General features: G+C 45.3%; 1 protein-coding gene across 4 annotated transcripts in view; it reads right to left on the bottom strand.

Annotated features, from left to right (window-relative positions):
• The window catches only part of STRBP (spermatid perinuclear RNA binding protein), a 145,767-nt gene extending 136,531 nt beyond the window's left edge, over positions 1-9,236 (bottom strand). For 2 of the 4 annotated variants that reach the window (XR_009503769.1, XM_059925575.1), the window contains exon 1: positions 9,087-9,236. The gene's annotated coding sequence lies outside the window, so the exon portion shown is untranslated. Of the gene's footprint in view, positions 1-8,274; positions 8,297-9,086 lie in introns of those variants that run through there. The other 2 variants (XM_059925576.1, XM_059925577.1) reach the window with 2 other exon arrangements.
• Positions 9,237-25,337: the final 16,101 nt, after the last annotated feature.

Genomic DNA, 25,337 nt, shown 5'->3' on the forward strand with positions numbered 1-25,337 from the left:
AGAAGAGAGGCTGGGCCATTTACTGAGAAATTTCATGTTAGGCATTTTATATGTTATTTCATTTAAGCTCAAAATAAATTTATGAGGTATTATCTTTATGTTACAGATAAGGAACCAGAAGCTCAGAGAGAGCTAGTAATTTGATTAACACACAAAGCTGGTGAGTGATAGAGCTATGTTTCAAATTCAGCTCCTTCTAAGTATTAGGTAAGGAATTATTGTTAATTTAGAGGGTTAAAATAGTTTTGTGGGGTTTTCTTTGAGGTTCTTCTCTGTTAGAAATACACACTGAAGTAATTGTGGATGAAAGCGTATGATGTCTAAGATCTGCTGTAAATACTCCAGCAAAAACAACAACAAAAATTGTGAATGAGGGACAGATGAAACAAGAGCAACAAGATGCTGGTAACTGTTGAAGCTACATGACGGGTACATGGACGTTCACCGTACTGTTCCCTTTTATGTACATCTGAAAATGCCATGATTAAAAAAAAAAAAAAAAAAAAAAAAAATCCAGGTCCTCTGAGTCAAATTGCTCATTACTTCAAAGCCTGTCCTTAATTTCTGCTCAAACCTCCTTTCAAAAAAAGTTATGTGCTTCACAGCTTACAAACAATTTTCTTATCTTCTTTAATCCTCACTATAAATCTGTAAATGAGGAGTTTTATTCCAATTTTATACACGAGGAAAGAGATCTATGACTAGTAAACAGCAGGATCAGACCTCTGAGCCAAGTCTTTTTGTGTCAAAAACGTTCTACCAAATACAGCAATCGATGTTGCACCAGGGTCACCTCTGGGCATACCTATAAGGAGAGTCCACCCAAGTGCTAGCCCTTTCCCTCAGATTCATTGCTACTGCATAATCCTAGGACCCTGAGTTTCCTAAGAAAGACAAGCATTATTCCAGGTAGCCCTTAAAAAGACTTGTACTCAGGTGCTTGACTAAAAGAGGCAGGAGGCAGGTTTCAAATTTCCCCAGCCATCAACCTTCCTTGCCAAATTTGGGGACTATCAGGAATTTGATATACAACTTCTGAAAGGGTGTTCTGAAAGCCTGCTTATCTCTGCTCTTGGGTCAACTCTTTGTGCCTCCATTTCTTCAAATGTAATACTCAGCTGTTCACCTACACAACTATCATAGGGACCAAAGTCCAGGTATGTGAACCCTGAGCTCTAAAAATAAACGACACTACTAAACAATACTGACCAATTTCAAAAGCCAATTTTGTGTAACTCCACAACATTTACCACAAAGCTGGCTTATCAGAAAGCATCACAGTTGATACTTATTTTTAAGATACCATCTTTTAAAAAGCCTCATCACTACTACTTTTGACATCTGTCCTCCCATGCTAAGCTTCACGTTATAAGCGTATTTATAGCTTACTTCAAAAACAACCGAAAGGGACTTCCCTGGTGGTCCAGTGGTTAAGAATCCGCCTTCCAATGCAGGGGACGCGGGTTCGAGCCCTGGTTGGCGAACTAAGATGCCACATGCCATGGGGCAACTAAGCCCACGTGTGGCAACTACTGAGCCCGAGCGCCGCAAACTACAGAGCCCACACGCCACTAGAGAGAAGCCCACGCCACAAAGAAGAGCCCGCGCGCCACAATGAAAGATCCCACATGTCCCAACGAAGATCCTGCGTGCTGCAACAAAGATCCCACGTGCCACAACTAAGGCCCAATGCAGCCAAATAAGTAAATAAATACATTTTTAAAAACAAAAACAACCGAAAATATGTATACCAAGGGCACCACATGTTTATTCTCTCCAGCTGCTAACCTACACTACCAAAATTGCAACACCTTTTCCCTCTAGTTCATTAACTTTACTAACTAAAACTGAGCTGTCCAGAGTTAAGTCAAGAGCTACCCAGTATCCAATAGTTCCATTAGGTTAAAATGTAGGTTGCCTAAGCTCTATAAAAGCCTAATCACTGCATGATTAGATGCAATGTTTGAGGAGTTTCAGACTTACTTGGAATTATAAACATCATAAGAATGAACTGCCTTGGGACTTCCCTGGTGGCGGAGTGGTTAAGAATCCGCCTGCTAATGCAGGAGACACGGGTTCAAGCCCTGGTTCGGGAAGATCCCACGTGCCGCGGAGCAACCAAGCCCTCGCGCCACAACTACTGAGCCTGCGCTCTAGAGCCCGAGAGCCACAACTACTGAGCCGGCGTGCCACAACTACTGAAGCCCGCGCGCCTAGAGCCCGTGCTCCGCAACAATGAGAAGCCACTGCAATGAGAAGCCTGCACATCGCAACGAAGAGTAGCTACCGCTCGCCACAACTAGAGAAAGCCCGCGTGCAGCAACGAAGACCCAACGCAGCCAAAACTAAATAAATAAATAAATAATTTTTTTAAAAAAGAATGAATTGCCTTCATCTTACCTTTTAGAAACAAAACACTACCCAGCTGTCTTAAAATGTACTGATTTTCAGTTAGGCTGACTGAACACAGGTAACCAAAGTTACGGACTCCATTTTCACATTAAGGGCCAATCTATCTAGGGAAGGACTTGTTCTTTACTCAAAACAATATTATTGGGCTTCCCTGGTGGCGCAGTGGTTAAGAATCCGCCTGCCAATGCAGGGGACAAGGGTTCAAGCCCTGGTCCAGGAAGTTCCCACACGCCGCGGAGCAACGAAGCCTGTGCACCACAACTACTGAGCCTGCGCTCTAGAGCCCGCGAGCCACAACTACGGCCACCCGCACGCCTAGAGCCCGTGCTCCGCAACAAGAGAAGCCACCGCAATGAGAAGCCCACGCACTGCAACTAAGAGTAGCCCCCGCTCGCCGCAACTGGAGGAAGCACACACGCAGCAAGGAAGAGCCAATGCAGCCAAAAATAAATAAATAAAATAAATAAATAAATTTAAAAAAAAACCAATATTATTGAGCCCTACTAAGAAATCTCAGGTCTGGCACAAAACATGCCTTTGAGCCTAAAGCCAGCACATGTCTGCTGACGTAAACTGACAAAACAGGTAAGCATCATCAAAAATAAATAAAAATCTAAATAGAGTCTTTAGGACAATTACTTTCTGGTTTAGGTCAATGGTATTAATATCGTTAAATTCAACTCATAAACAAAATGCTGATCTAACCAACTGGATATCATGAAAAGCCCTGGCACCTGGAAAACTGCATAGAACAGGAAATTCTGCAGGTGCAGTAAGAAACTACATCTTACCCATGACCCAGAAATGCCTTAGAATTTGTCACACAACCTGCTGCAGAATTCTCACTTTTCAAATGGAAATGAACCATGAAGTCACACAACGCAAAGCTGCGATTTTATTATTGATATAATCAACTGCACCCTTTTGAGTTGTGCTAAAGTTAACTAAAGAAAGCAGATGTTCTACATAGTGTTAGTTATGTCAGAAATTAAGAGAATTTGAATATCAAATAACTAAAATTTAGGACTGCTTCATTCACTCCACAACACACATATTGTTGAGACAGACACCATACTTCTCAAAAATGATACACTTAAAGGACCCTCAGGACAAGAAATAAAAGACATGAAGGTGAGAGATCAGGTCATCTGGTCACCTCACTATTTAATGCAAGACCTAAAAGTTAAAGATTTGCAGATCTTTCAGGCTCAAACCATTTAAATATTCAGCTCACCATTAATCTGGTCTCATTACTTTATTCCTTTCTGTTTTAACTGACGTATAAATTTAACTTACATCTCTCAATAAACAGTTTTCTAAAATTAAACTGAATTATGAAGCCTCTCATAATTACCTGTAAGAAAGTTTTTCTACAGCTGAACAGAATTTTAAAAACAACCAATTTTCCAATAAAAGGGTCTATGCAAAACAAACGAAAGCAGAAGAGCAGTAAGATGGGTAATGGTGTCCAAACATGCTATAAAAGAGAGTAAACTATTAAGACTAGATCGGCTAGCATAGAAAGACTATCAGGGCTGGGTATTACCAAGCTCAAGCAAATTAATGCCTAATAAATCAACTTACTATTTACATTTTTGCAATGTCAATCAGGACCAGATCTGGAGGCTTTTTACAACTAATAAACCAAACACAACATTAAATAAACATTTAAAAATCATTCCTGGGACTTCTCTGGTGGCGCAGTGGTTAAGAATCTGCCTGCCAATGCAGGGGACATGGGTTCGAGCCCTGGTCCAGGAAGATCCCACATGCCGCGGAGCAACTAAGCCCATGCGCCACAACTACTGAGCCTGAGCTCAAGAGCCCATGAGCCACAACTACTGAGCCCATGTGCCACAACTACTGAAGCCCACGCGCCTAGAGCCCGTGCTCCGCAACAACAGAAGCCACCACAATGAGAAGCCCGCGCAACGCAACGAAGAGTAGCCCCCACTCGCCGCAACTAGAGAAAGCCCGTGCGCAGCAACGAAGACCCAATGCAGCCAAAAATAAATAAATAAATTTTAAAAATAAATAAATAAAAATAAAATGAAAATCATTTCCCCTCAAATAGAGCATAACCTGTCAATGGGCTTGGAAATGTGAAATGGATAGGTAATTATTTGCTAACTAAAACTTAAAAAGGAAAAAGTATGCAATAAATCTGAAAAAGGAGGCTCAATGCCACTAAAAGAAGGGATAGCTCCATTTTTCTGTTCAAGTCACTCAGAATTAATCAATTTTCTGCAAAAAACATAGGGAAATGTATTATATGTATTATTCCTGATTTAAAAATTGAATTCACTGAGTGAGAAAAGTACTCTGTCTCTGGAAAGTCATGCTTAGAACTCAGAATGTCTCTCACAAGTTTCTGCTTGACTCAAGAATTCAAATCAGCACCAACACTCAGCTGCAGAAATGAGCCAGGAAAGATATGTAGACAGTAGAGTAAAGAATGAACAAACTTCAATTTGCAGATATCTCTGATATTCACAGAAGTTTCATCTCTATCCAAGTTTCTCATTACAAATTAACCCACCTAGTGCCAAACTCTTAAGTACTAATTATTATTTGACCAGGCTAAAAGGAAAAAAAGAACCAAAGAAATAATATCTATTACCCCTATTTACATAGTCCTAATCTTCCTGAAAGGTTTAAACTTGTTTTATATAAACCATCTCAATTCTCATGGGAGATAGATAAAGAGTCAGGTTTCTGGAGGAGAAACAAGCACAAAGGGATTAAGTATCTTGTCCAGCAAGTCACCAGTGAAAATAAAACCAGACCCAATTATTTAGCCTACAAAGTCTAAACAACCTGCTTTCCTTGGTTCGTAATATTTTAAAGTGCCTACAAATTATCCCAAACCATAGAACTTCACGGAACAATACATATAATCAGAACACTATGCCAGAATTGAGTATTCTGAACAAGAAAGTACTGCTTGCCCCACATCAATGAAATGAACCAACACAATGGACTTTAAAAATACAAGGAGGAAACAATAGTTATATGGGAGACAATTTTCAAAGGTCACTCTATTCATCTTATATCTTACTGCTCAAATTCTCTGCCAGGAAGCCAAAGGGGTCAAACATGATCCTTATAATTATATTCAACACATATATCAAATCTCAAAATACTGCTAAGAGTTTCAATCAAAGCCATTTGTATTTTAAAAACTTTGCCCTCCAAAAATAAAATCTTATAGCAATGTCTTTAGAGCGTTACTTTGCTGCCTTCATGATATGCTTCAGTATACACTTCAAATTTGAATTTTAAAAATGATTAGCTTCCAGTTTATTTTTAAAATATTTATATTTAGATACAGATTACTTAAAATGTGGTGTTCTGCTCAGCCCTCATTATGTTTAGGCAAGATTCCCACTTCCACTCAAACTTATTATTTGAACTTACAATGGCTGCATTATTCAAACTTACAATTTAGATACAATTTAGAAGAAAACTAATCAACCCAGAAAGCTTCCCAAGGTACCAAAGAGGACCTTTTATTTGAGATCATACTAGGTACCACATTATACAATACATGAAGCCCACAAAGCTATAATTGAAGTTATCTCTGCAACATGATGAAATTATTTTTTTTGCAAAATCTGACAAGACTGAATTTTCAACTGTCAAAAGGGAAATCGTTTTCCAAGATTGTAGAAAACCCTGCTTACCGAGGCAGTCTCAAAGCAGTTTCCTTAATCCTTCCAAATCCCAAAGAATCTAACACAAGCCACAGAACACTGAATGAGACCTGCTGAAATGTCTGTGCTCAAACCCCTAAAGGTTATTTCATATGTCCACACAACCCACAGTCTTTCCTAAATAAAGCTAACACTGCACTCCCCAACTTAAATTAAAATACCAGAAAATCCAAAAGCCTCTAACTAAATTTTACATGAACTATTTGGGGATAAAAGCTGATAACAGCTGATCTGTTATCTGCACCTTGAAGAGCCAAAAAGCTCCATTCCTAACACTTTCAGAAGCTGAATGTACATTACCTCTGTCTGCCTCTAGCATGGGACTCAGATATTACATCACTCAAATGCCTGAAAACTGCCCTATTACCCAGAAAGCACCAGGTTATCTGAGACACTGCACCAAGGTATCCCTTCCTCCCTCTGATACACAGCCCTCAAACACGCTGGGCCCTGCCCCCTTGCAGTATCTTCACAAAGACATCTGCCCTGCACCTGCTGCAATTCTGTTTCTGTTCACTCCTGGTGTACTCCTCTTGACTCTGTATGGCTCTTCTATTTGCCCACTCATCTGGCCAATGTGCTAGGACGACGCTCCACCACACAACTCCTTCAAATTTGGGAGTGTGTAATCAGCTCTCCCTTATCCCTTCCCCATTCACTGGGTTCTGCAACTAAAATCAGGCTTCACGATCTCTCTGATCCTAGAAGCATGAACTTTCATATATGGTAAAGGGCTTAATGTTCTCCATTTTCCAGTACCATCATTCCAGGATCCACACACACAACCCCACACACTCTCCAGTTCCTCTGAAGGTCAGAATTTAATCCCCTCCTCAGTTTCTTTTTTTTTTCCAACTTCTACACTCCGTCCTTCTATATACTTACAGTGATCTAAAAAACTGTGGCCCTTTTAATCTCTCAAGACCCCAAGTTTTCCAATCTCTCTCCACACTTCAGGACCCCGCTCTTTCCATACTCTTTTAAAGCAACCTGATTTCCTAATTCTCTCCAGCCTGAATACTCACTTCCTGCTCTAAACCTGGGCCTCCTACTTCCCCCTACTTGCCCCAATCCAATATACAACCTACCCCTTTCTAGTAACAGACGTGTCCACACACATCCCCACCTTACCCTTTCGTTACCCCACTACAGGCACTACGCATTCTTCCACATCCTCTACCCAAAGATATCCTGTCTTCCCCCTTTCCTTCCCTTTGTTCCCTACCTACCCCCTTCCCTTTACCAGACAAAATCTAGCCCCCCAAACCCATGCTTCCCTCCCTGCACATATTGTATACTTGTCTTCAAACCTATTCCCTACTGCATCCCCTCTACTGATTTCCCTCCCACACACTCCACCCACCTCTCTTTCCTTGTCCCCAACTTCCCTCCACATGTCCTGCCCCAGAAACATTTCCTTCCATCTGCTCCCCCTCCCCGCCTCACCTGCCACTCCAAGAACATCTCCCTTCCCCCACACCTCTGGTCCTTCACCTCACACACACTCCACTCCATCTGCCCCTTCCAAGGTCTCCCCAACCCCAAAGTCCCCTCTCTCGCTGCTCCCCCATCTTCATCCATACTTCTTTCAAGAACACCCTCCAGGGACTTCCCTGGTGGTCCAGGGGGTAAGACTCCACACATGCAATGCAGGTGACACGGGTCTGATCCCTGGTGGGGGAACTAAGATCCCATATGCCATGTGGCATGGCCCAAAAAAAAAAGAACACCTTCCATTATTTCACTCACTTGTCCTGTTCTTCGCTAAATGCCCCGGCATCTCCTGCCCAGACATCTCCTCTCCATCCCCATCACTCTCTCCCACTGTCCCCACTTCTCTGTCAAACCCCTCAAACTCAGACCCTGCTCCAAACGCCCTCCCCCTTCTACCCTCTACTCATCTCCCCTGAGCACGGCTACCAGAGAGATACCTGCCTTCTGCCCTCACATGCTTTCCCCTGGCAGGGCCTATCTATCCAGCCTCAACACCCTCCTGCCTCCCTCCTGGCCAGACACTGCCCTCACACCTCTCACAGGTCTCTTGAAGTCTCTGGGCCTGTCCTCCCGCACCTCCTGCCTGAACACCTCACCATCACTCCAGAGACACCCCCGACACCCTCCTTCCCCCCCCAACCCTTTCCAGGCTCACCCTGCCACACTGCCCCCGAGCCGGACACCTCCGCATTTCCCTTCACATTTGTCCGCGGTCTTCCTGATTATCTTGCCCCCAGTCCCTGCCCCTCGCACGCAGCCCTGGCCGGGACATCGTCTCTTCCATGACTCCCTCGAGTCCCCAGTCTTCTCCTTCCGTTCCCATCACACTCGCCCCTGCCCTCCCCAAGCCTCCCTCACACCCTCCCGAACCCCCACGGGCTGCCCCCGACTCGCCCGACTGCCCTCCAGCCCTTCCGCGCTCGCCCCGGCCCCCATGGGTCCCCAGAACCTGCCCGAAGGCCCTCAGCCTCCACTGGGCCGGATCCCTCACCCTTCCTTCTCCCCCAAATCTGCCCACACCCTCCGCCCGCCCCCGCGCAGCCTCTCCCCCAGCCCCAGCCCCCAACGTCCTCCAACACCTGCCCAGAACCTTTCGCCCTCCATCCCACCCAGAGCCCCCGGTGCCGGGTCCCCCACACTGCCCACGCCCTCCCTTCGCTCGGGGCCGGGACGCTGTGCCCCCCGAAGGTGAGGAAGGCTGCCCGCTGCCCTTGCCCGAAGCGGCCGGGGCACCGCAACTGCTGCGGCGGCGGCGGCCGCCACAATGCCGGAGCCACGGGGGCCGGGATTGCTCCCTGCTCTCCGCCCCGGCCGCCGCTGCCGCCACCGCCGCCGCCGCTGCTAAGGACGCACAACAAACAATGCGGGGCCCGGGCCGGCACCGCCAACCGCCTCAACCGCCGCCTTAACCGCCGCCCGCCCGGGACGGCCAGCCGCGCAGGCGCCTGCCCCTCCGCCGCAGCCTACCCGCGCCGCCGCGCTCTGCCCGCGCCCGGTCCCCGCTCCCGCTCCGCCGCCGCCGCCACCTCGTCCGCCTGCGTCTCCGACTCCTCAGCCCAGCGGCGGCGGCTGCGGCGGTTGCTGCCCTGGTGGCGCTCGCGGCTCCGGTCTCCCCTTCGGCGGCGGCGGCGGCGGCGGCGGCGGCGAGCACGTGACGCCTCCGAGCGCGCCCATTGGCCGGGCCGGGGGGCGGGCCCCGCGGCTGCTGGGAAACGGAAAGCCCGCCCCCTCGCTCGCCGCGCGCCCCCTCCACGCGCGCTCTGCCGCACCTGAGAGCGCCTGCCAGCGCCCGGCGTCGCCGTGCCGCGCCACCGCCTGCGCCAACTGCGCACCTGGGAGCGCGCAGGGAGCACACGCTGGTGGCGGCCGCATGCACCTGCGAGCGGACGCTTACGTAAACTGCGTCCCCGCCTTCCTCCCAGCGCCAGGCCCCCTCCTGCTGCAGCACCTGAGCCCCGCTGCGCTAGCGGCGTAACTGCTGCGGAGCGGGGACGAGCTGCGAAGGGAGGCGAGCGAAATGCACGGAAACTTCGTAACTTCCGAATCTGGGAGCGGCTCCCGGCCGCCGCCGGGGCGAGCTGGCCTTTCCCGCCCAGCGCCCCAGTGCTCGGTATCTGCCAACTCAAGCAGTTACGCAAACGGAGTAGGTGCCATAATGCCTCTCCAGGTGGAGGAGGGGGAGGCCAGTGCCTCTCCTTCTCCCACTCTTTATGGACCTCCCTGGGACTGAGTTGGGGCCAGGACTTCTCTGACCTCCTTAGAGTTAGGTCAGACTTTGGCTGAACCCCTGCCCAGCCTGTGCTGGGGAAGAAATGAAGGTTTGCTTTTTACTTAAGTTCACTAGCCGGCACCTTCTTGGTACCCAGCATTCTGCCAGCGAGGTGGGCCCCTACTACTGAGTACCTCATGCATGACAGGTGCTGTACTGGGGGCTGGGATGCACAGGTGAATGAGACAGGTCCTTACCCTAAAGGAATTCCCAGCCTAGGGTGGAAATGACCTGACCACACAGAGCCAAGGCTTGGAGAGCTGGGGGTACGGGAGGGATCTCCCACAGCGGCTCCATCCAGGGCCTTTCCATCTTTCTAACATACTAAGCTCAAATATTTTAACAGCTTTGCTTCATTCACAGGGTAAAGTGTAAACACCCTAACTCAACTTAAAAGGCTTTGATGGGCTTCCCTGGTGGCTCAGTGGTTAAGAATCTGCCTGCCAATGCAGGGGACACGGGTTAGAGCCCTGGTCCGGGAAGATCCCACATGATGCAGAGCAACAAAGCCCATGCGCCACAACTACTGAGCCAGCGCTCTAGAGTCCACACGCCACAGCTACTGAAGCCCACACGCCTAGAGCCTGTGCTCCACAACAAAAGAAGCCACTACAATGAGAAGCCTGTGCACTGCAACTAGAGAAAGCCCACACGCAGCAACGAAGACCCAATGCAGCCATAAATAAATATATTAATTAATTAAATACTTTTTTTTTTTAAAAAAGGCTTTGATGATCTGGCCTTAAGTTTCAAGTTACACACCCTTGCCTTTGCCCCCTCCTTCAGGCCAACTTGACCCTCCAGTTACACTGAACTTGAGAACTGTGGTTGACATAGTATGGCACTTCTGAGCCTCCTGAGTCAAGTGCTAGGCCCCAAATCCTTTTCTATACCTTCTCCCCACCTCCAACCACCGTACCTTTCTTTATCCTCCTGAAAAACTCCTTGGTGTTCTTATCAGTCAGCTCAGAATGTATTCTCTGCAGAACTCCTTGGCTGCCTTCAACACATTGCCTAAACTCCCTCTGCTTTGCACGTAGCCCCATGAAACCATGAATTCTTATAACACTAGATTGTAGTTTTTTTGCTGTCTGTCACCTCCCTGGACTGTAAGTACCTTGAGGACAGCGTCATCTCTCTACCTTCGTGGGGTAGGAAGGACATGAGATGAGATCATTAAAGCTGGGCTTTGCAGGAAGGACATGAGTCTGTTGGGGGAGGAGAGGCAGGCTGCACTAAAAAAGTCTGGGGTCAAGTGAGATAATAATATTTCATACCTAGCAATCTGCAAAAGGTTGTCCTAAGGATCCAATGAGAAATATATCTCAGGCACTAAGTATGGTGCTTGGCACTTGGTAAAATTTTAAATTTTTTTTAAATAGGAGGATTGGACAGCGTTAAGCATTTAATGGTATCTCTTATTCCAATATTTTTCAAAATATTTATTTATTTATTTGGCTGTGCCTGGTCTTAGCTGCGGCAGGCAGGATCTTCGTTGCTGCGCGCGGGATCTTCGTTGCGACATGCGAAGTCTTAGCTGTGGCATGTGGAACCTAGTTCCCTGACCAGGGATCAAACCCGGGCCCCTGCATTGGGAGCGTGGAGTTTTAGCCACTGGACCACCAGGGAAGTCCCCTCCAAAATCTTTTTTAGTTGAAGTATAGCTGATTTACAATATTGTGTTAGTTTCAGGTGTACAGCAAAGTGATTAATTCTTTTTTGTTGTAACTTATTACAAGATATTGAATATAGTTCCCTGTGCTATACAGTAAATCCTTGTTGTTTATCTATTTTATATATGGTAGTATGTATCTGTTAATCCTATACTCCCAATTTATCCCTCCCTTCTCCCCTCCTCTTTAGTAACCAAAAGTTTGTTTTCTGTGTCTGTGAGTCTGTTTCTGTTTTCTCTTATTCCAATATCTTTATTGGATTTAGAATTCCAAACATTCCTGACAAAAACATGCAAATGAAACCACAGTAAAGAAAGTAAAATTTTTCAAGTATGCCTCTTCCTTCCTGTCCCCCCTCCACTCCCTTCACCCCTAATCTCACCTTCCAAGGCAGCTACTTTTAAGTTTTCCATGTTCTATAATGTATGTCCAGAGAAAGAAGAAGATTGCAGAAAATTATGTTCTTATAATGTATATGTATACTTGTATTCTGCATAGAAAAAGGTTGGAAAGGATTAAACACCACTTACTACTGTTACGCCTGGAAAGTAGAATTGGGCGTGGAGTTGGAGGACTAAATACTTCTGCATTGTTTTAATTTTTTAAGAGTACATATACATTATACATAAAGCACATTTTTAAAATTTTACTGAGGTATATTTACATATAAAATTCATGCATCTCAGGTATACAAATCAGGGATTTTTAGTAACTTTACCAAGTGATGCAACGTCAATATAAATCAGTTTCAGATCATTTTAGATTCCCCATAAACCCTTCATTCCCATTTACTGTTAATCCCCATTCCCACCCTTAGCCACAGGCAATGACTAGTCTACTCTGTCGCTCTATTTTTGCTTTTCTAGCTATACTAGGTACATTTTTTAATCAAATAGACGTTTTAGGAAAAAAAAAAAGAATAAAAGTATCACCTCCTAAGCCCACCCAGTGATAGTAATCACTGTTAATATTTGTATCTGTTGTTCCAAGCTTTTCCTGTGTATAAAAATATATAACTTTTACGAAGTGAGATTATAGTATACCTTCTGGGGTTTTTTTTCACTTAACAATATAAAGTAATTACACCTCTCTTTGTGTCACTGAATACTCTTTGGCATAATGTTGTATCTTAAGAATGATTTCATTAAACCAAATCTCTATGTTGGGTATTTGGGTCTTTTCCAGTATTTCCACTGTTATAAACAGGGGAAGGTAATAGATGCTGTAAAGTTCTAGAGCTCAGTGAGCTTTGATATCACACCTAAGTTCAAATACTAGCACTTCTTGTTTCATCCATTGGCTGCACAAATATATACTGGGAACCTACTATGTGCTAGTCCCTAGGAACACAAAAGCAAGCAAACAGCTACCCAGCCCTACCCTCATGGGGCTCAAGGCCAGTGGGAGAGAGACGTACTTTAATCAAATAATAACACTGAATGGCCCGCAGAGAGGGGAACCTCCAGGCAATGGGGAGGGGAGGGGAGAAGTAGGGTCCTCTGAGGAGGCGTCTTTGGAGCATATCCTTGGCATAGCGCTGTGGTATTCTTCCAGAAGGCATCTGAGAAAGGGAGGTGGATTGGCTGCCCTGCCTGAGCGATGTGCGGCCCTGCACAGTTCCTGGTGCTTTCACACTCTTAGATCATTTGACCCTCTCATCTCCCCATGGAAGAGAAGAAAACAGAGGACATCGAGGCCCAGAGAAGGAAGTGAATTGCCCCAAGTCACCAGGCCAGGAAAGAAGGGCACAGCTGAAATTAGACTCTGGTCTGACTCCTAGCCCAGTGCTCTTGGTCCCAAAGGACACTAGCCTCTAGAGAGGGCGCTCATATTTGAAGGACCACATTGAGACATAGGCAGAAAACACATGGAGCCGCACTATCCAATACAATAGGCAATAATTTAATATTCAATTTCTCTCCTGCATTAGATATATTTTAAGTGCTCCATAGCTACATGTGGCTAGTGGCTCCCATATTGAATGGCTCTGGTATAAAACTTTTCCATCATTGTAGAAAGTCCTATCGGTCAGGGATGACCTAGAGGAACAATAATAATATATTCGTAGTAATAGTAATATCTAACTTGTATATTATTTTCCAAAGCACTTGCCCTGGGAGGTACAGGTCAGTCTGGTCTCCCTCTTCTTCATTTCCCCACCATAGGCCAGTTCTATAGAAAGAAGCTGAAGACAGAAAGGTGGCTAGTTGTGCCCTAGGTCGGGGGGGTGGGACCTAGGGGATATGACATCCCTCAAATTTGTGCCATCATGTTTCTAAATCTACATGTATCTCCAGCCATTCTCTCCTCCTTCCCTCCTTTTACAAAAACTGGCTCTTCTCAACCAAGGCCAGGTCCTTCCCCTGCGTCTGGACGCCCTCCTTACCTACCCTCTAAGGAACTTCATGCCTTAATGTGCCCCTCTCTGCTGTGGTCAGCCTCTCCTTCTCTCCTGGATTCCTTCCATTATTATCCAAACAGTCTCTTCTGTTCTTAAAAAAAAGAAGAAGAAGAAAAGAAACTAGATCCCCAGGTGATCACATGCACCTTGTAGTTTGAGAACAACTGACCCAAAATCAACAGCTTCAGGTGTCAATTGGAGGAGACTTGACTATCACAGCAAAATTGCCATTGCTGACACGGTTTTCTGAAATGCTGAATAACTCTTGGTAGAGTCTGAACACAACAAGGTGTAATCTTCATTCACTTTGAATAGTATCTGCCTCCCTGGAATATTAAAATCATGCTAGAATATACTCTGTATGAAAAAGGGAGTTAGTTGTTAGGCTCAGATAATTGTACACAGGACTTTCACCTATGTAAATGTCCAGTGTGACATTCAAAAAATCATGATGCAGGGAACTCCCTGGTGGTCCAGTGGTTAGGACTCCTCACATCCACTGCTGGGGGCACGGGTTCGATCCCTGGTCAGGGAACTAAGATCCCACATGCCACAGTGCAGCCAAAAAAAAAAAAAATCAATACAAAAATTCATGATGTGTAATTGTCCATACATTGCAGGGCATCTAGCATTCTGAGCTTCCCCCCAATAAATGCCATTATGCCTACCCAAACTCCACCACAAATGTCTAAAAGCTCCAAGTGAGAACTATGGCTCTAGACTCTCATTCAACAGCCTATTCAGGATCTCTATTTGGATGTCTCACATGCTACTCAACTGTCCATAAGTGATGGATCTTTCCCCTAAAACCCAAACTTATTGCCCCTACTGTTCCCCATTTCAGCTCTCTTGTTGAGGCTATGATAGCTATTGATATTGAATGACCAATAGACTGAAGGTTTCACAGGGGTAGAATGTTTCTTTGATTTGTTCTCTTTGTATGCCTTAGAATAGTGCCAGGCATAGAGTAGTCACTTAAATATTTACTGAATGTGTGCGCAGCAAATTTTCCCAGTCCCCTTCCTCAGGTAACAAACCTCAAAGAAGACATGAAGATACCAGTGATTCCTGGTCAGAAAGTCCCCACGTCTTAGAGAATGTCTTCTAATATCCCTGATACTTGTATCAGTGAAAGATGCAAAACAGCCCACATCTACTGCTGAAACTTTCCCACCAAAGGAGGGAAAGACAGCCTCCCTGGAGGTTTGAGGATGAAGCCCAAATTCATCAGCCTCAAGCATAAAATTTCTTTGAAGTCTCACATTTTATCTTTTAAATTCATGCACATTTCACTTTTTATTCCCATGTTTGTTTTAACATGAAAATAACATTTTAAATTACTTCCCTTTAGGAGAAAAATTCAAAGCCCATTTTTCCAACACTTCAAAAAGAAATTCACACTCTAGGAAGATGTTCCTTATCTATCAGGTGGCTCTGAATATTCCCTGGCACATCACCATCTAGCCCTGATGGTAATTATACTAACAGCCAACATTTATTAAGCACTTACTATATGCCAGGCAGTACATTAAGCACTTAACGTGCATTATGTCTTTAATCCTTGCAACTATCCTATAAAGTAGGCACAATTTTCATCTTAATTTAAGGCTCCCGGAAAGTAAGTAACCTGCAGTATGTCACAGAGCTGATGAAGACCTGGGATTCAACTTGGTGTCCTCAATCACTGTGCTGTCCACCCCAGTTTGAAAAGCAAGTTTCTAGACTTTTAGAACAAGAATACTTTCAGACAGCAGGAAGGCCCTAAGAAATCACCCAACCCGTGTACTTTGCAAACCAGGGAAAGCACTGAGCTGTCTGGATCTCTGAATGGACACATTTTTAGGGTCCACAAGTTCTAAGAGAAGTTTCTAAATGTGTGTCTTGGCTTCAAATATAATCTACAAATAATAATAATAAAAGCATATTCTGGATCACTGGGACAGCCATCCTGTAAATGATTCCTGATGCCCCAAATTTAGTGCTCATGTTGGTGCAAAGGTATTGCCTAAAATGATGAGTTTAACATTAAATGCAGATATCTTAGACTAGAGGTCAAATTTTCAAGCCAGCAAGAAATCGTTTCCCTTAAAACAGAGATTCTCAGCTAGGTGTAATTCCCTCCCCATCCCCCCAACCCCTCCTTTAGGACATTTAGCAATGTCTGGAGACATTTTTTGGTTGTTATAACAACTGGCATCTAGTGGGTAGGATCCAAGAATGATGCTAAATATCCCACAATACACAGGATAGGCCCCGCCCCCCATAACAAAGGATAATCCAGCCCAAAATGTCGTGGTGCCAAGGGTGAGAAACCAAGATTTAAAAGCAGTTCTGGGACTTCCCTGGTGGCACAGTGGTTAAGAATCCGCCTGCCAATGCAGGGGACACGGGTTCGAACCCTGATCCGGGAAGATTCCACATGCCGTGGAGTAACTAAGCCCGTGCGCCACGACTACTGAGCCTGTGCTCTAGAGCCCGCGAGCCACAACTACTGAGCCCACGTGCCACAACTACTGAAGCCCGTGCGCCTAGAGCCCGTGCTCCGCAACAAGAGAAGCCAGGACAATGAGAAGCCCGCGCACTACAACGAAGAGTAGCCCCCGCTCGCCACAACTAGAGAAAGCCCGCGTGCAGCAACGAAGACCCAACACAGCCATAAATAAATAAATAAATAAATTTTAAAAAATAAAAAATAAATGGAGTTTTACAGGGGCGAAAGAGAACAGAGTAGAGGGGAAAGGATTGGAAGTGAGGCTTCTCTGAACGAGCCTTGTTAGATAGCTTTGACTTTGAAATCTCATAAATGATTCATGTAAATATTTAAATCATTAAGTGATATAAATTTTTAAATAATCCCTAAAATGAAAAACAACCCAAAACATGAACATAACTTTATATGAGGTTGCTAACATGCCCAGATAAAGAAAAGAATTACCCCAATTGACCTTAAAACAAAGTACTTTCAACCATACATCTTCAATGAGATATATTCTAAGGATAAAGGGAAAAAAACAATAACAAATCTTAAATTCCTCTCGATAATCTTATTGTTAGTAATGATATTAGTGTTGCTATTTTAAAATATGTCTATCATGGAATAAAACGTATTGGTAATTATTATCTCTCATGGCCCTGTAGGTTGACTGGGCTTAATTGAGTGGTTCTCACTTGGGGTCTCTCATGCAGTTGCAGTCAGAGGTCAGCTGGGGCTGGATTCATCTGAAGGTTCAACGGGGCTCAAGGTCCAAGATGGTGCACTCATGCTGTTGGCTAGGGAGCTCAACTGAATTGTTAACTGGACTACCTATATGTAGCCTCTTCCTATGTCTTAAGCTTCTCACAGCAGTAGCTTTTAAAGCTAGTCCCAGGACTGGCCCAGCGTCACTTTCCCTGTGTTCAGGGGATCACAGTAGTCACAGGCCTGACCAGATTCAAGGTGGGTGGAGGTAGAGACTGCATGTTGGGGGGGGGGGGGGGTTATATGCATGTTCAAAGAGGGAAGAAACTGACGGCCATGACAGGCTACCAGTACAGATCTGAGTACAGTGACACTTCCAAAGCATGGCGAAATGGCCTTGCCCCTTGTTCCTTGCTCTGTTTAAACTTCTCTCAAATCCACCCTCTTCTCTCCATCTCTCCCCACCACTACCTCTAAGAGGGCGGTGGCCTCATCTCCCCTCATTCTTTTATTCAATAATTGTTGCATACTCCCTGAGACTTTTCCAGAAGACCAGATAGCCAAGATAAAATGAGCACCTTAGTAAGGTGAAACTACTCACTGGCTCACTGAAACATTTAAAGGAAAGAATTGCCAGGAGGTCCTCTGATGCTGCCCCGCTGGCCACTATGTTCCTTTCCAAGGCTCACTTCTTAAAAACAGGTCACAGAAATCGTCCTTGCTGAGTCCCAGTGAGTTTGGATTTCTTTAAAAATAGCTTGTTCTTCAAGTGCAAAAAATAACATCTGAGACGTTTGTTTAAGTGTGAAACACACCTTTGTCATGACTCAGTACAGGCTGAACGGAAGTTTATTAAACTTTCCAAAAAGAAAAATTTCCTCTTGAACCGAGAAAGCCTGAGAGACAACAGCTTGGGAGTGGGGAGGGGGGAGCGGCAAGAAGAAAAGAGACAGACAGGTGGAGCAGGGAGAAAAGCAGTAAAAGGATCTTTCTCATCATGTGAAGGCGGCTTTCACGTGCAGTTCCTTCCACCTTGAACGACCTTCCTCCTCCAGCCGGCCTGATAATATTCTCATTCTCCTTGAAGCCTCATTTAAATTTCACCTCTGTGAAGTCTTCTCTGACCCCTCCAGGCAGAGTTACTCCCTCCCTCTTTGTTCTCAAAACACTTTGAACGTGTCTTTATTATTAGCACGTTGTACTGAAGTTGTCAGTTTACAGGTCTGTCTCCCTTAGACTGTGATCGTCTCATTGGCAGGGACACTGGGTGAGTCATCCATGACCCCCTCTGCCTGGCGCCAGGCCTGGCACGGACGGGGTGTTGGGAGAGGTTGTTGATAAGAGATGGTCTTGCTGGGAGCCGCCTTCAATCCTAAAGTCACTGCTTTCATTCCTCGTTCCACTTTTCAAATGCCTCCTGACTCTCCACACCCTCCTAATGCCAAATCTTTCAATCTACCTGCCTCTGAGCCCTTTCTGAGCTCTGCCCTCATTCTGGATACAAAGGAGCAACTGTCCTCACTGCTACCTAAGGCCAGCGCTGCCCGTGACCACTGGATCACGTGCCCTTTGTTTCTGCAATTGACCCCCTTTCTCCTGCATCATTGATAACTTTCCCTTTCTGGTAAATTATTCCACCAACACACAAATACTCCAGTTTTTCTCAGCTAAACACACACACACACACACACACACACACACACACACACACACACAGACGCCTTTCTCTGCAATTACCCTATTCCCTCCTCATTCCACTGCATTCTGTTCCACTTAATCTTATCAAGGTCATCTGTGGCTTGGGACTTCCCTGGTGGTCCAGTGGTTAAGACCCCACGCTTCCCCTGCAGGGGACATGGGTTTGATCCCTGGTTAGGGAACTAAGATCCCACATGCTGTGCGGTGCAGCCAAAAAACAAAAGGTCATCTGTGGCTTCCATGTTGTCAAATCCCAATGGTCAGTTTTTTCTCTGCCTCAGTTTACCTCCTATCTAATGCACCTATCCTATCTTGGCACTGTGACTCTGCCAGGCCGCAGCAGCATTCAACACCATTGTTCCTGCTCTTTTCTAGAAACATTTTCTTCCTGGGCTTCCAGGACTCCACACGCCTTCCTTATCTTTCCACCTCACTGGCCACTCCTTCGCAATCTCATTGGGCTGCATCCTTCCCCTCAACCCTACTTCTAAATGTTGGAGTGCCCTAGGGCTCAGTCTTTAGATCTCCTCACTATCAAACCTACTCCCTAAGTGATCCATCCAGTCTCAAGGTCTGACGTAGAACGCTCAGATTGCCATCTGCAACCCCAACTTGGACTCCAGACTCGGGGGCTAACTGCCTACTCAGTAACTTCACTTGGATATCTCAAAGGCATCTCAAGCTTCAGACATCTAAAACCAAACTTGTGGGAAATCCCTGGCGGGCCAGTGGTTAGGATTCTGCCCTTCCACTGCAGGGGGCCCCGGGTTCGATCCCTGGTCAGGGAACTAAGATCCCGCAAGCCGTGCGGTGTGGCCAAGCAACAACAACAAAAATAATAAAATAAAAATAAAGAAATGTTTAAAAAATTAAAATTAAAAATATAAAGCCAAACTTGTGATTCCCATCAACTCATCTATTCTTCCCCCAGGGATCCCCACATCACAGTAAAGTAAATGGCACCACAGTTCACCCAGCTGCTCAAGCCAAAATCTTTGGACTGCTCTTTAATTCCTCCTTCTCCCACACCCCATATCCAATAGTTTAGAAAATTCTGTTGGATCCGTCTTCAAAATATACCTGGAGACTGATGTTTATTCACCACTTTCTCCACTACAACTGTTGCCCAAGCAATAACCTCTTTTTTTTAAAAATTATTTTATTTTATTTTTTTAAATTTATGGTTGTGTTGGGTCTTCGTTTCTGTGCGAGGGCTTTCTCTAGTTGCGGCAAGTGGGGGCCACTCTTCATCGCGGTGCGCAGACCTCTCACTATGGCAGCCTCTCTTGTTGCGGAGCACAGGCTCCGTAACTGTGGCTCACGGGCCTAGTTGCTCCGTGGCATGTGGGATCTTCCCAGACCAGGGCTCGAACCCGTGTCCCCTGCATTGGCAGGCAGATTCTCAACCACTGCGCCACCAGGAAAGCCCAGCGATAACCTCTTAATTGGTCACCCTGATTTCAATCTTTTCAACCCAGTAGCTAGAATCAGCCTCTGGGAACAAAGGATTATGCTCAGTCTTACATACAATTCCAATGGCTTCTCCCTTTACCAAAAGTCTTTATCATGTCCTACAGAGTCCCACACCCTCTGACCCCTACCTGCCTCTCCCATCTCAGTCTTTCAATCTCTCCCTCGCTCACTGTGTCCTAGCCACACGGGACTCTTTGCCATTTCTCAAACAGATGAAGAATGCTCCTGCCTCAGGGTCTTTGCACTTGCTGGTCTCCTCCCAACCTGTAAACATCTGCGTGGTTCTCTCCCTCACTTCATTCAGGTTTCTGCTCAGATTTTACTTACTTAAAGAGGCTTTCCTGGACTACCCCATCTAAAATAGTTCTCTCTCATCCTTTATCCCACTTTATATTTCTTCACAGCACTTTTCAGTTTCACCTTGTACCATAGTATTATTATATGTCTCCCCTACCCCTAGATTGTAAGCTCCATAAGAGTAGTACTCTACCATCATCAGCTACAGCTTTATCCCCCTCAGTGCCTAGAAAAGAGCCTGATATACAGGAGGTGTTCAATAAATACTTATTGAATGAATGGCTACCTGACTGACTGAATGAATGTATTCACTTCTTTTTACTGCCCTGCCGTAGGCCAGGCTTCAGCATCTTCCATCTGTATGGTAGACTGTGAAATATGGCTACAAATTCCTCTTATCACACACACACACCCCTTTGCAATGTGACTTTGCCCTGCCTCCCATCAAGGGGTGGAGCCTCTTTCCCTACCCCTTGAATCTGGGCTGGCCTTGTGAATTGTTTTGGCCAACGGAATCAAGCAGAAGTATTGTTGTATGACTGCCAAGGCTAGGCCTTAAGAGACTTTGCAGTTTCTATCTCCACTCTCTTAAAACACTGCCCTGAGAGCACCATGCTGAGAAGAAGTCAAGGATGAAAGACCATTTGGAGAGAGGTTCAGCTGCTCCAGCCAGCCTGGCTCCCAACCAACCCACCAACTGAACGCAGCTGCATGAGGGAGCATAGGTGAGACCTGCAGAAGAACTGCCCAGCCAATACACGGAATCATAAGAAATAACAAATCATTGCTTTAAGCCACTAGATTTGGGGGCCGTTTTGTTACACAGCAATAGATAACTGATACAGTCTGGATAGTTACAGTGGCCTTTACTCTAGGTTCTCTTCCTCCAAACTTATCAACTCCAGTTCAGCCCCACAGGTCACTAGAGTGGTCATTCTAACTTGAACTCACACTGGATGAACAATTTTGTTAAGTCTTCAGTAACTCCCCATCTTACAGGATAACAGTGAGCCTCTGTGTTTTTGTTTTTGTTTTTTAATTTTTATTTAATTTAATTTTATTTATTTATTTTGGCTGTGTTGGGTCTTTGTTGCTGCACGCGGGCTTTCTCTAGTTGCGGCGAGTGGGGACTACTCTTCGTTGTGGTGTGTGGGTTTCTCACTGCAGTGGCTTCTCTTGTTGCAGAGCATGGGCTCTAGCCGTGCGGGCTGCAGTAGTTGTGGCACTTGGGCTCAGTAGTTGTGGCTCGTGGGCTCTAGAGCGCAGGCTCAGTAGTTGTGGCGCATGGGCTTAGTTGCTCCGTGGCATGTGGGATCTTCCCGGACCAGGGCTCAAACTCGTGTCCCCTGCATTGGCAGGCGGATTCTTAACCACTGCGCCACCAGGGAAGCCCCAAGCCTCTGTGTTGCAGTGTGTGAAACCCTCTGTGATCCAGCCTCCACAGACCTCTTCAGCCTCATCTCCAAACACAATGGCAACCTCTGCTGGGAAGAGCAGTTCTCAGACTCTCTATGCCTCAGAATTACTCGGGGAGCTTTGAAAAATTCCAGGGCTCAGGCTCCTCCCCCAGAGACTCAGATTTAATTGGTCTGAAATGGGACCCAGGCAACAGTATTTTTTAAAAGCTCCCAGGGGGATACTAATGTGCAGTCAGAGTTGAGAACCATTGAGCTAGAGGATCTAAAAGTGTATTTTAAAATTGCTGATCTTGCCTTCAAGGAAATTCAGAAGCTTCAAGGAAAGATTAAATTATGCTCAGTGTCCTTTTAGCATTAAGTAAGCAATATTGTGTTCTAAGTTTTGGGAAATTGGTAATAGACTCTATGAGAACATTCTTTAATTATTTGAAACATTGAATTATCAATACTTCATTTCCTCCATTCTAAGACACACCCTTTTCATAGTTTAATATTTCTGAAATCAGGCTCCATCTTATCATTAATGTGTACATTTAATGTTACTTTATTTCACCAAAAAACCATAATTAGACTAAAGGTGTGTCTTTTTTTTTGAATAAATTATTTATTTTATTTATTTACTTTTGGCTGTGTTGGGTCTTTGTTGCTGCACGCGGGCTTTCTCTAGTTGCGGCAAGTGGGGGCTACTCTTCGTTGCGGTGCGTGGGTTCTCATCGTGGTGGCTTCTCTTGTTGCAGAGCACGGGCTCTAGTCTCGCAGGTTTCAGTAGTTGCAGCGCATGGGCTCAGTAGTTGTGGCACATGGGCTCAGCAGTTGTGGCACATGGGCTCAGCAGTTGTGGCTCGCGGGCTCTAGAGCACAGGCTCAGTAGTTGTGGCGCACGGGCTTATTTGCTCTGCGATATGTGGGATCTTCCCGGACCAGGGCTCGAATCTGTGTCCCTTGCATTGGCAGGAGGATTCTTAACCACCGCACCACCAGAGAAGTCCCTAAAGGTATGTCTTATTGCCAGTGGTGATCCCAATCAAGGAAACATCTTTCCGGGACACAGCGCTGTGCATGTGCAAAGTGCTATAACTTCTTTGATCCCAGTTGATTTTCCCACCAACCTGGTGTGGCAGAGTTTTTAATTATGTTTTATATATAAATAACTGCTATGATTTTTTGAGCATCTCCCTTGGGCCAGACACTGTTCCAAGTATTTTGTGAATATACTATCTCATTTAAGCCCCACGGTGACCCAAAATGTGACCACCTTTTTTTTTTTTTTTTTTAAATTTTATTTATTTATTTATTTATTTGGTTACATGGGGTCTTAGTTGTGGCAGGCGGGCTCCTCAGTTGCAGCATGTGGGCTCCTTAGTTGCAGCACATGGGCTCCTCAGTTGTGGCAAGCGAACTCTTAGTTGCGGCATGCATGTGGGATCTAGTTCCCTGAGCAGGGATCGAACCCGGGCTCCCAGCATTGAGAGCGCAGAGTCTTATCCACTGTGCCACCAGGGAAGTCCCGTGACCACCTCTTATGCGCAGGGAAACAGAAGGCTGAAGATGTTAAGTAAGTTGTTTAGGTGTCACACAGCTGAAAGGCTTGGGGAATGTGGACCACAGCCTACAGGGGCTCTGAGCATGCCGTGGGGTTTTCAGGAGATGGTCCTCCCTGATTGTTTCTTAGAATAAAGGGCAAATGCCTTGACACAGCATTCAAGGCCTTTTATAATCCATCCCAAACTTATATTTCAATGGTAATGAAAAATCCAGAGCCCTTGGGTAGAGAACAATCATCAGCTGAGAAGAATCCCAGTAATTAAGAGCCCCTATGTGCCAGAAACTTTGCACATATGATCTCTGATCCTCCTAACAACCTATAGGAGAGTATTCGCAGGGGGCCTGGGTTGGTTTTGCTGCTAAGTCCCCTTCCTCTTTCTTCTGCCTTCTCCTTTGGGTATCACCTCTGTCCCATAGCTTGTAGTCTTAGTGGGGCTGTCAATCAAGATGCCCCACCCTCCCCTGGCCAAGGAGTAGGTGAGTGACCCAAGGTAGACCCATCACACTCTCTAGGGACCTGAGTCTTGAACAGAGCCAGGCACGGTCAGAAAAACTGCGTCAAGTTGAATCATCCCAGTGACAAGGCCCTGTCAATACCAATAATATTTGAGTGTTTAGAGTGCAAGGCACTAAGATAAGTGTTGTACGGACATTAATTCATTGAACCCTCACAAGGATCTTATAAAGGAGGCCCTGATACACTCCCTGTCTTCCTTGTCTAGCAGCTGAACAAACCGAGGCAACAAAGAGAGGCTGCACAGCCTTTCTGGGCAGAGCTAGATTCGAACCCGGACAGCCTGACTCTGGGACCCCAGGCTTCACCAGTAACTCCATTGCTTCTCAGTTGTAGTCTTCTTTAGATTCCCTCCCTTGGGCCTTTTCTTTCTGAGCCTGGCTCTTTGTCCTTGCCTCAAAGTCACCCACACTGCAGCCTTCCAATAAATTCCCTTTTTACTCGTGAGCCAGAGTAGGTGTATATGACTAAGAAACCCTAACCAATTAAAGGAGTATTGCTTCTGCTTGTAGGTGAGGAGTCTGAAGCCCTGAGGAGGTTAGGCAACTAAAAGCAACGCCTATTATTTAGTAATAACAACAATAGTCACACTAGCTAGAATTTAAAAAAAATATTTACCATTTAATGAGTGCTTGCTACAAAGCAGGCTCTGTGCTAAATGATCTACATAAAGTATCTCATTTAAACTTCACAACCCCCCTATGAGATCAAGCTGGGATTTTAAATTGAGATATAATTCACATGCCACAGAATTCCTTCTTTTAAAGTGTATAATTCAGTGGTTTTTAGTATATTCGCAAAGTGGTATACCTATCACCACGATCTCATTCCAGAACATTTTCGTCACCCAGAAAGGAAATCCCATACCCATTAGCAGTCATTCTCCATTCTTCTCTCTGGCAACCACTAATCTACTTTCTGTCTCTAAGGATTTGCCTATTCTGGACATTTCATATCAGTGGAATCATACAATATGCGATCTCTTATGACTGGCTTACTTCACTTAGCATAATGTCTTCAAGGTTCATACACACTGCAGCACATATTAATACTTCACTCCCTTTTATTGCTGAATAATAGTCCATTGTATGGATATACTGCATTTTGTTTATCTAGTCATCAGCTGATGAAGATTTGAGCTGTTTGCACTTTTTGGCAATTATGAATAACACTGCTGGGAAGATTCATGTACAAGTTTTTGTGTGGACATCTATTTTCATTTGTCTTGGGTAAACGCCTAGGAATGGAATTA

This window comes from Balaenoptera ricei, chromosome 6, assembly GCF_028023285.1.
Source record: "Balaenoptera ricei isolate mBalRic1 chromosome 6, mBalRic1.hap2, whole genome shotgun sequence".
Taxonomy (NCBI): Eukaryota; Metazoa; Chordata; class Mammalia; order Artiodactyla; family Balaenopteridae; genus Balaenoptera; species Balaenoptera ricei.